This window comes from Eubalaena glacialis, chromosome 3, assembly GCF_028564815.1.
Source record: "Eubalaena glacialis isolate mEubGla1 chromosome 3, mEubGla1.1.hap2.+ XY, whole genome shotgun sequence".
In the NCBI taxonomy this organism is placed as follows: domain Eukaryota; kingdom Metazoa; phylum Chordata; class Mammalia; order Artiodactyla; family Balaenidae; genus Eubalaena; species Eubalaena glacialis.
The window spans coordinates 174,455,594-174,466,124 of NC_083718.1; positions in this window are offsets into that span (position 1 = coordinate 174,455,594).

Below are 10,531 nucleotides of genomic sequence, written 5' to 3' on the forward strand. Positions count from 1 at the left end.
CTGTGTTGGATTTCCCTGGGACTGCTGCTTTCTTTACTCTCTCCTTTTGGTGGAGCACCTACTCCAACATTTTCTTGGGAAAGAGGGTGTGTGAGGTGACATTTTTGAGACCTTGCAAGTCTGCAAATACCTTCATTCTACCTTCCCCTTAATAATGTGGTTCGGTACAGGATATATGAAAACTCTTAGAACGGTGCCTGGCACGTAAGAAGTTCTATAGGTGTTTTGCCATCATTATTATAAAAAACTCTCATTGGAGGGACTTCCCTGGTGGTCCAGTGGGTAAGACTCCGTGCTCCCAATGCAGGTGGCCTGGGTTTGATCCCTGGTCAGGGAACTAGATCCTGCATGCATGTCACAACGAAGGATCCCACGTGCCGCAACGAAGAGCCGGCACAGCCTAAATAAAAAAAAGACAAAAAAACAACTCTCTTTGGAGATTATTTTCTTTTAGTGTTACTATTGAGAAGTCCAAAGCATCCTGATTCCTGGTGCTTTGTGTGTAGTCCCTTTTCTACTTTGGAAGCTACAGGGTCTTTTCTTTGTGTCTCCCTCCACACCTCCCTGACCACCATGGTTCTGACATCTCACGTTGGTACCTCTGGGACAGGTCTGTTGCTACCCATGGCACTGAGCACTTGGAGATGCCTTTCAACATGGAACCGTATGTCCTTCAGTTCCATTTTTAATTGATGACTCCTCTCTGTTCTGCTTTCTCTTTCTGTAATATCCATTATTCAGATGTTGAGTGTCCCAGACCAGTACTCTAGTTTTCTTTTCTTTTCTTTTTTTTTTCTTTCTGCTTTTCTATCTCTTTTTCTCTTTGTTTTACTTTCTGGAAGATTTCCTCAAATTTATCTTCCAACCCTTCCATTGAATTTTTAATTGCAAGGGCTTTTTGTTGTTGATGTTTGTTTCTTTTTTTTTTCTTTCTTTCTTTATTTTTTTAGCTGTGCTGGGTCTTAGTTGCGGCACGCAGGATCTTCCTTGCGGCGTGTGGGATTTTTAGCTGTGGCATGCAGGCTCTTAGTTGTGGCATGCGGGATCCAGTTCCCTGACCGGGGATTGAACCCGGTCCCCCTGCATTTGGAGCTCGGAGTCTTAACCTCTGGACCACCAGGGAAGTCCCTTGTTAGTTTCTTTTTAAAATAACATCCTGGGGCTTCCCTGGTGGCTCAGTGGTTAAGAATCCGTCTGCCAATGCAGGGGACACGGGTTCGATCCCTGGTCCGGGAAGATCCCACATGCCATGGAGCAACTAAGCCCGTGTGCCACAACTAGTGAAGCCAGCGAGCTACAACTACTGAAGCCCGCGCCTAGAGCCCGTGCTCTGCAACAAGAGAAGCCACCACAATGAGAAGCCCGCGCGCAGCAACAAAGACCCAATGCAGCCAAAAATAAATCAATAAATAAATTTATTTAAAAAAAAATAAAATAACATCCTGTTCTTGCATCCTGGATGCACTATGTTTTCTTATCTCTCTGAAGATGTGACCATATGTCCTTCCTCTCAGCCTGGTCAGATTAGCTTTGAGAGAAATTTTTCTGATCCTCTTGTCCAGAGAGCAAAGCCATGGGTGCCAGCTTTCTGGGAGGAAACAGGTTGGGGGGTGTCTCAGCCATCACAGTGTATATGGTCACTTCATTGCCTGATTTGGGAAAGATACCTCTGACCTCCACTGTGCCTGCAGTTTCCCATCCCAGTGATTGTTTAATTCTCTTTAGAGAATAAACCTCCAGTGTCCTGCCAGGATTGGGGAAGGGACGTAGGGACCTAACAATTCTGATCCCGGAACATCTTCCAACCTCTTCTCCTTATTTAATACTCCCACCCCCATTTAAACAGGTACCTGAGCCTTTTGGGGGAGTCTGTGATCTAAATTGGGTTGGCTCTCCTTTCCCACGTCCAGGTTAGGCAGTAGTTTCCTTGGGTTTGCTGTGTAGTTACCACCCAACCATGTGTTTTCCAGCTTCCCTCATTCTCCTCGTCTCAGTGGGTTTGTGCTTTTTTTAAAAATTTTTATTTATTTTTATTTATTTACTTTTGGCTGTGTTGGGTCTTTGTTGCTGCCCACAGGCTTTCTCTAATTGCGGCGAGCGGGGGCTACTCTTTGTTGTGGTGCACAGGCTTCTCATTGTGGTGGCTTCTCTTGTTGCGGAGCACAAGCTCTAGGTGCGTGGGCTTCAGTAGTTGTGGCACATGGGCTCAGTAGTTGTGGCTCGCGGGCTTAGTTGCTCCGTGACATGTGGGATCTTCCCGGACCAGGGCTCGAACCCGTGTCCCCTGCATTGGGAGGCGGATTCTTAACCACTGTGCCACCAGGGAAGCCCTCTTTCTGTAGTTTTAGTGGAGTTTGGGGAGGGACTGAAATTAGACGCATATGTTCAATTTGCCATAATTTTCAGAGCTTCCATTTTTACCTAAACCAGTAAACAGATTAATAATTACAGACTGTGAGAGCTACAGAGGAAACAAACATGAGGCCAAGACAAGAACAATGGCAAGACGACTCAGACTTAAGAAATGCAGAGCTGTATCTTTAAAATATGCACCTTGCCTCAGTGTAGAGGGACTTCCCTGGCAGTTCAGTGGGTAAGACTCCGTGCTCCCACTGCAGGGGGCCCAGGTTCAAACACTGGTCAGGGAACTATATCCCGCATTCATGCCGCAACTAAGACCCATCGCAGCCAAAATAAATAATAAAATAACTAAATAAATATTAAAAAGAAAATTAAGACATATCTTGCGTCTACTTTAAAAAAATAATAAAATATGCACCTTGCTTCAGAGTAGAGAAGACACGTGAGGAACATTCATGGAGTCGGAGACAGTGAGGAAGCCACTGGAGACCAAGGTGAATGCTGGCTGGATTGGAAAGGTGATGGCTGTAGAGCTGGAAGGAACCATGTAGAACGTAGACAGACTGTAACCTGCAAAGGGCAGGCACCATGTCCATTTTGCTGCTTGCTGTATATAAACCCAGATATGCGTATTGTGTATATATGCCCAGCTGTCTGGTTACCAGAGACATTTGATAAATGTTTGTGAGTGGACATGGGTGGGTGAAGAGGGGAGAGGAGATGAGAATGACCTTTCTCCCTCTAGTGTAGACCTCGGAGGCCAACTAAGGGCCGTGGAGTGTGCGGCCAAAGGGAGCCACAGAAGGTCTGGGAGTAAGGGAATGAGCAGCAGGTGAGAGCAGGTCTTCACCTGCACACAGGACCTGTATCACATGACCCCCTCACCCTCCAGCCTGTCTTCCATCCATCACACTCCACTCTGGCCCCTCCAGCAGTTTCCTCTGCCTGACATGTCTTCTCCCCAGCCTCAGCCCCTCACCTGGCCCCTCCACACTCCCATACTGGCCTCAGGAGGCCACAGTCTGATTCTTTTTTTTTTTTTTTTTTTGTATTAATCATGCTTTTTTATTCTATTTTTAAAATAATTTTTATTGGAGTATAGTTAATTTACAATGTTGTGTTAGTTTCAGGTGTACAGCAAAGTGAGTCAGTTATACATATACATATCTCCACTCTTTTTTAGATTCTTTCCCCATATAGGTCATTACAGAGTACTGAGTAGAGTTCCCTGTGCCATACAGTAGGTCCTTATTAGTTATCTATTTTATATATAGTAGTGTGTATATGTCCATCCCAGTCTAGTCTGAGTCTTAAACCATATTCTTTTTCTGCAGGCCTCTTACATCAGTTTGCAATTGTGTGGCCATTGAGGGGCTTCTGGATTTAATGTCAGATTCCCCCACAGAATATGAGCTCTGTGAGGGACGGAACCTGGCTGTTTTAGTTGCCATTGTATCCCTAGCACCTGGGACCAAGCCTAGCCTGCAGAAGGGGGCTTAATAAATTTTTTTAAATGATTTATTTTTATTGAGATATAATCAACATATAACCTTGTATTAGTTTTATTTGATTCAGTATTTGTATATATTGGCAAATCATTACCACAATAAGTTTTGTTAACATCCATCAGCACACAGTTACAACAATTTTTTTTTCCCTGTGATGAGGACTTTTACCATCTACCCTTTTGGCAACTTTCAAATATATAATACAGTATTGTTACTTATAGTCATTTACTGTACCAATAATTGTTGAAGGAACCAAATGAAAGTAGGTGTCATCTCGCCGAGATGGTGGGATGGAGAAGAGTTTGAAGGAGAGACCACGGAGGAGGTTTGGCAGTGACTTGGGAGGGAGAGGGCACAGCCGGAGCACAGGCAAGGGGCAGAAGTCCTGAGAGAGGAAGTGACAGGTCTCAGTGCCTGCTGGGCTCCAGTTGAGTGAAACCAGCCCTGAGCCTTTGTTTGGTGCTGGGCCTGGGCCTGCCCCTGGGCTCTGCAGACTCAGGTGCATGTGAATGTCTGTAAGTCCAAGCTTGGTGAGATAAGCTATGAACTATCCTGGTGAGGGCATTAGGGAAGGCTTCCTGCAGGAGGATGACCTGGAGATGGACTTTGAAAGTTGAGGGAGACATGGCCAGGAGGAGGGGAGTGATTCAAAGGTCTCTAAGGTTCTGAGCCTGGCTGAATGGCTGAAGAGTGGGGCCACAGCCAGAGGCAGGGGATTTGGGCTTTAGATACACTGATCAGTGACCAGGATCTTGGAGGATGGCTAGGGACCTGTGAGGGGGCCCAGGGTAAGGGGCGGAGTATGGCATGCGTCTCAGGCTCACTCCTGCCTCTGCAGAGCCCTCACCCAGCCCTGCCATCCCAACACTGCACACCCTAGCCTGGGTTCCAGGCCACTGAGACCAGGCTGTCCTGGCCCCATGCCTCACCTCACTCCCTGCCTTCATGCAGCCTCTCCCCAGCCGAGCCTGCCCTCCTTTTCCACTCAGGAACCTCTTTTCCTCCCTTCAGCTCCCCCAGGAAGTCCTCTAGGATTTTTTGTGCTGGGTACTTTTACAGACCTCTCCTTTACCACCTTGTGTTTGGTCGTGTACCCCATATTTTAAAGACGGGAAACTGAGGCTCACAGAGGCAAAGTGCCCATAGTCATGATCAGGGAATTAAATCTGGGTCTGCCAACTCAAGCCCACTCTCCTCACTGCACCCCAAAGGCTGAGCAGGCAGGCAGAGAGCCTGGGGGATCAAGGCTGCTTCTCTTAGCCAAACCTCTCTTCTGGGTGCCCTGGGGTTGGTCATATTGTACTAACAGGAGAGATGCAATAGAGCACAGTGGTTAGAAGCATAGATCTAAGAGTGCTTGGGTTCAAGTCAGCTCTGCTGCCTCCTCCTATACCTCAATTTTCACTTCTGCAAAATGGGATGATAATAGTACTTACCTTATAGGGTTATTGTGGGATTAAATGAGGCACATAGAAAACACTGTTACTGTTATTATATATATATATATATCTCACATCTTTATCCATTCATCTGTCGACGGATGTTTAGGTTGTTTCCATGGTTTCCATGGTTGAAACCAGCCATGGTTTCTTGGCTATTGTGAATAGTGCTGCTATGAACATAGGGGTGCATGTATCTTTTTGAATTATAGTTTTGTCTGGATATATGTCCAGGAGTGGGATTGCTGGATCAAGCCAGCAACTCTGGCAACTCTATTTTCATTTTTTTGAGGAACCGCCATACTGTTTTCCAAAGTGGCAGCACCAAGTTACATTCCCACCAACAGTGTACGAGGGTTCCCTTTTCTTTGCACCCTCTCCAGGATTTGTTATTTGTAGATTTTTAGTGATGGCCATTCTGACCAGTGGGAGGTGATACCTCATTGTAGTTTTGATTTGCATTTCTCTGATAATTAGTGATGTTGAGCATTTTTCTGAACATGTCCCTCATTGTCTCATCTCTGGCCTTGCTTATGATCTCAGACCTGAAGCTTGTCTCTTTTCAACATCTTATATTTGCCCTCACCCACAGTTTACTTGTTCTCATAACATTTATTGTTTCGGTCCTGTATACAGGAAGGACAGTAGAGGCCTGGTTGGATAAATTATAATACATTAATACTGTATAATACTGGCTATACATGGTTGCACAGCAGTTTCAAAATTAACCTCAATGGACTCAGAATGCTTGAATTCAAATCCCAGCTCAACCATTCATTAGTTTTGTGACTTTGGGGGAAATTACTTTTCTGTGCCTCAGTTTCCTCATCTATAAAATGGGCTAACAATAGTATCTACCTGGTATAGTTATTGTAAATAATCTGCAATCTAGAATGAAAGCTCTGTAAGGGAAGGATTTTGGTCTGTTTTATTCATTGCTGTATCCTCAGTGCCTAGCCTAGTGCTGGCACAAAGAAGCTATTCAATAAATATTTGTTGAACAAATCTGTGGAATAATGAGGTAATGTATATAAAGCAGCACTGTCCAACTGAAATATAATACAACCCACATATATAATTTTAAGATTTCTAGTAGCCATGTTAAAAAAGTAAAAAGAAACAGGTAGAATTAATTTTAATAATATATATTTGAACATAATACTGTATATCCAAAATATCATTGTAACATGAAATCAATATAAAAATTATTAATGAGATATTTTCCATTCTTTTTCTCCTACTAAGTCTTCGAAATCTGGTATTTTACACCTATAGCACATTTTAGCTATACAACAATATCTTAAGCAATGTAATAAAGTAAAACATAGTCCTACCAAAAAATAAAGTTGTATTTAGCAGACAAATATTTTTAAATTTAATTAAAATTAAATAAAAATTTAAACTTAGTTCCTCAGTAGCACCAGCCACAGTTCAAGAGCTGAGTAGCCACATGTGGCTAGTGGCTATCAGGTTGGGACAGCAAAGATATAAAGTGCCCAGCATGAGCTAAGTTCTTAAGAAGTGCAGCCATTATTACTGGTGATCTGGAAGATGTCTGTGCTTTAGGTTGAGTGAAACCAGCCAGTCACTGACCACTGGATACAACATGATTTCACTTGTGCAAACAAAACAAAACCCCACCTCCAAACTATTGCTATATGTTAAATATGTAACCCGGATGTAAGCAGAAGCCTCCTTATGAAAGCTCCAATCCCAATCCATGAGAGCAGCAGGAAAAAATGAAACGTACAACCACAGATGCCTGCTGAGGAGGGTGGGCCCAGGACAATGGAAGGCCTTTGTGTTGGCTCCACGAGGAGCTGGGGAGCTGAACTGCTTGGGTAAAGGAAGGAGAATTTGAATTTCCCGAGTCAGGGAAGGATGGGCGAGGGGCAAGATGGTGGGATGTATGGGGCAAAGGACCAGGCAGGGGGTATTTCTTATCGGCAGGGGTGGCTGAAAGGACTTTGAACCCATCACAGAGATGATGCTTAAAATTGGTTGCTGCATGGGGTACAACGTGAACCCTTCAAGGAACCCCCAAACCCTTTGTGAAGTCTACTTGGCTGACCAACCAATGTTCTGGGTGCATGAGTTTCAGGGTAGAATCCAGAAAGGGGTTGAGCTTCTCACCTGGGTCAGAGAAAAGAGAAGGCAAGCGTAGAACCAAGGGCTGGAGACGGAGGAGACTGGAGACTGGACACATTCAGGCCCACCTCTTTCCCCCCATGCCTTTCTTGGGGCTCAAGGGCTCCACACCAACATGGTGGTGGCTGCCTCTGGGAGGACAGTGGGTTTGGGGAGGTGACAGGGATTTTCATGGTTCCTGTTTCTAATCCTTGAATTGTTTCAAAGAATATTTTTATAGTGAGCAGGCAATACATTTATGTTTAGAAGGCAAAGAAAACACTCCCCTCACACCTCCCTCCCAGCCCATTCAAGGAATACAAGGGATGCGTGGAAAATTTAGAACATATGGGCAGGCAGGTAAGAAGAAACAAAAGTCATTGTTGACTCCACTGTCCAGCAGTGACCACTGTGTCCTCAACTGCTAAAACTCTGGGGAAGCATCCAGCCTCTGGCTGGTCCCCTGACACGCAGGCCCTGCCAGGGCGCCACCATTTCCCCCAGCTCCAGAGAAGCCAAAGATCAGAGTAGCCAAAAAGGTTCCTTTTGGGCCCAGGGACTGAGAGGGATCTGGGCCCCTGTGCTGGGAGTGGAAATGGGGCCCTTGCTTTGGCATGGTGCCTGCTGGGCTCAACTGGGGCTATGCCAGGAGCATGGGAGCAGTGCCCACCTGTGGCACCGCGGACACTGCCTTCTCCCAGCACCAGAGGTCAGGAGTTTGGACAACTTACTAACTGCTCTGGGCTTCAGTGTTCTTTTTTGTAAAATACTGTTGTGAGGGTTTGAGATAATGTATGTCGTACATTTAGCACAAAGTGATCTTAGTAAGAATAAAAACATTCCAGAAACTAGTCTTTGCTCAGCTAAACCTCCAGCCCTGGCAAAGGAAGTGAGAGGGGGTAAAGTTTTTTCTGTTAAACATAGTGGGTAAGAGATGGGGTCCCAAGGGCCAGTTTTGTCTGATAGCAGCAGCAGGAGACAGAGTTACTGGAGACCCCGTGTGGGGTGGTGGCACCAGCAGGGAAGCTGGATACATTCAGAGGTTCAGTGGTAGAAGAATGGTGGGTGGTGGGGTGGGAGCTGGCAGCTTTAAGGGCTGGGGCATATCATGCTGACTAGACCAGTGAAGGCAGGTGTAGATTCTGGTCTTCACTCTGCTATCAGTATGGCCCAGGGAGAGCTCCCGGGGGCTCAGAATAGTGTGGAGGTTTCTAATGCAGCCTTCTGGCTCAGACCACCCAAGTTCAAGTCAGATTTAGTCACTTGCCAATTATGCAATTTTGGGCAAGTTACTTAACTCAATTGAGTGCCTCAATTCTCCCATCCGTAAAATGGGAACAATGATGTTAACTAGGTTGTAAGAATTACATAATTCAAATAAAGAATTTAGAAGAGTATCAGGCTTATAGAGGCCTCAGTAAGGATGCAGAGTTGTTGCTATTTCCTGTATGCATCATCAAGAGTGGAAGGTGACCCTTGGGGTTCTTTCTGATTCTTTCAAGTGTTTGACCCAGACTTCTTAGAAGGTGATTTAAGATCCATCCCTCCTGTTCAGTTCTACCTGTGGCCCTGAAGAAGATAAAGTTTTTGAATAACTGAGAAAAACGTTCTCTACTCCCTGCATTTTTGTGGGAAAATGAAGAGGACGTTTCTGCTGTGGTCAGTCAATAATGCTTCAGCCTTCCCGTCTAGAGCTCAGTCCAGGCTGATAGTTTACATTCACATTTCCAAGCTCAACTCGTTCATTCACACTGCAGATTAAATGTTGTCTGAGCCACTCTGCAGGACAGAGCCATGGTTTGGGATACAGGGGCTCTGGAGCCAGATGGGCCTGTGCTGGACTCCTGGCTGTGACACTATAGCACGTGTGACCTCGTAAGACCTCAACTTCTGCGAGACCCAGTTTCTTCACCTATAAAGTCGAGAAATTAATTCCCACTTCTCATTAATGTGAGGATAAAATGAAACAATATATGGAATCAAGGCTGTTTTCAGCTGCAAGTAACAGATTACCCGACAAAAATAAAGGCGTCTCATTATCTCACAGAAGTATCTGGAGTTTAGTAGCTCTAAAATGAGCTCACCAGCTCAGTGCTGTCCCAGGCTTTCTGCTCTGTAATCCCCTGTGTATTGGCAACATTTGGCTTTATGGTCACAAATTAGTTGCTGCAACTCCAAGATTCACATTGTCATAGGCCACCACCCAAGCAGGGAGTAAGCAGGGGGGAAGACAGCAACAAGTTTTTCTCCTTTAGAAACTTTCTTCCTCAAACTTTAGTGGACACGAGAATCACCTGAAGAGATTTTAAAATCACAGAGTCCTGAGCCCCTTCTCCAGCAATCTGAGTCTGCATGTCTGGGGTAGGACTCCAGACCTGCACTGCTCACAAGTTCACAGGTATTCTGAGGCACTGCCCCAGAGAGTCTTAATAGTGGCTTGGACTGGGGGTGTGTCTTACCCTGGCATTAACCTTCCTTCAGAAAGAAAAGGCTGAGGAAAGGATTAAAGTGCTGATCCTTTACTTGGGAGATGCAAGCCCAGGGTGACGAGGGTGAGGAAAAGGAAAGATGCAGAGCCATGAAGTGGGATGCGTTACACACTGGCTACTGCTTCCCAAGAAGCTGCAGAGACACAGCAGGCCATTCAGAGGGTCTATCTGCTTGGCACAAGAGCCCTTCCTGGAAGAGCTGAAAGGAGGAAACTTGGAGGCAGACAGAGGTGTTTACCAGCCCAGTTCCCTCCCCTTTCATCGCCTGTTTGCTATCTTTCAACTTCTGCCTCTGGGGAGCTAATGACTCCACAGTTCTGGACCAAATCAACCAGCCACTTGGCTGCCTTTTAGGAAGCCAGATCTCATGGCCCAGGAGTGGTCTTTCATCCAAGTCTGCAAGTGGAGGGCTGGCTTGGTGCAGATGGGATCCAAATGAGAGCTGAAGAGGCAGCTGAGGAACCTCATAGAGTCTGCATCCACTGTAGGTAGGATGATGCAAACTGGTTGGGTCCAAAACAGATTTTAAAAATTGAGCCAATAGAATTTATCAATGGATTGATCATGAATGGACTGATGGACTGGGAGAGAGAAATTAAGGTTTTGG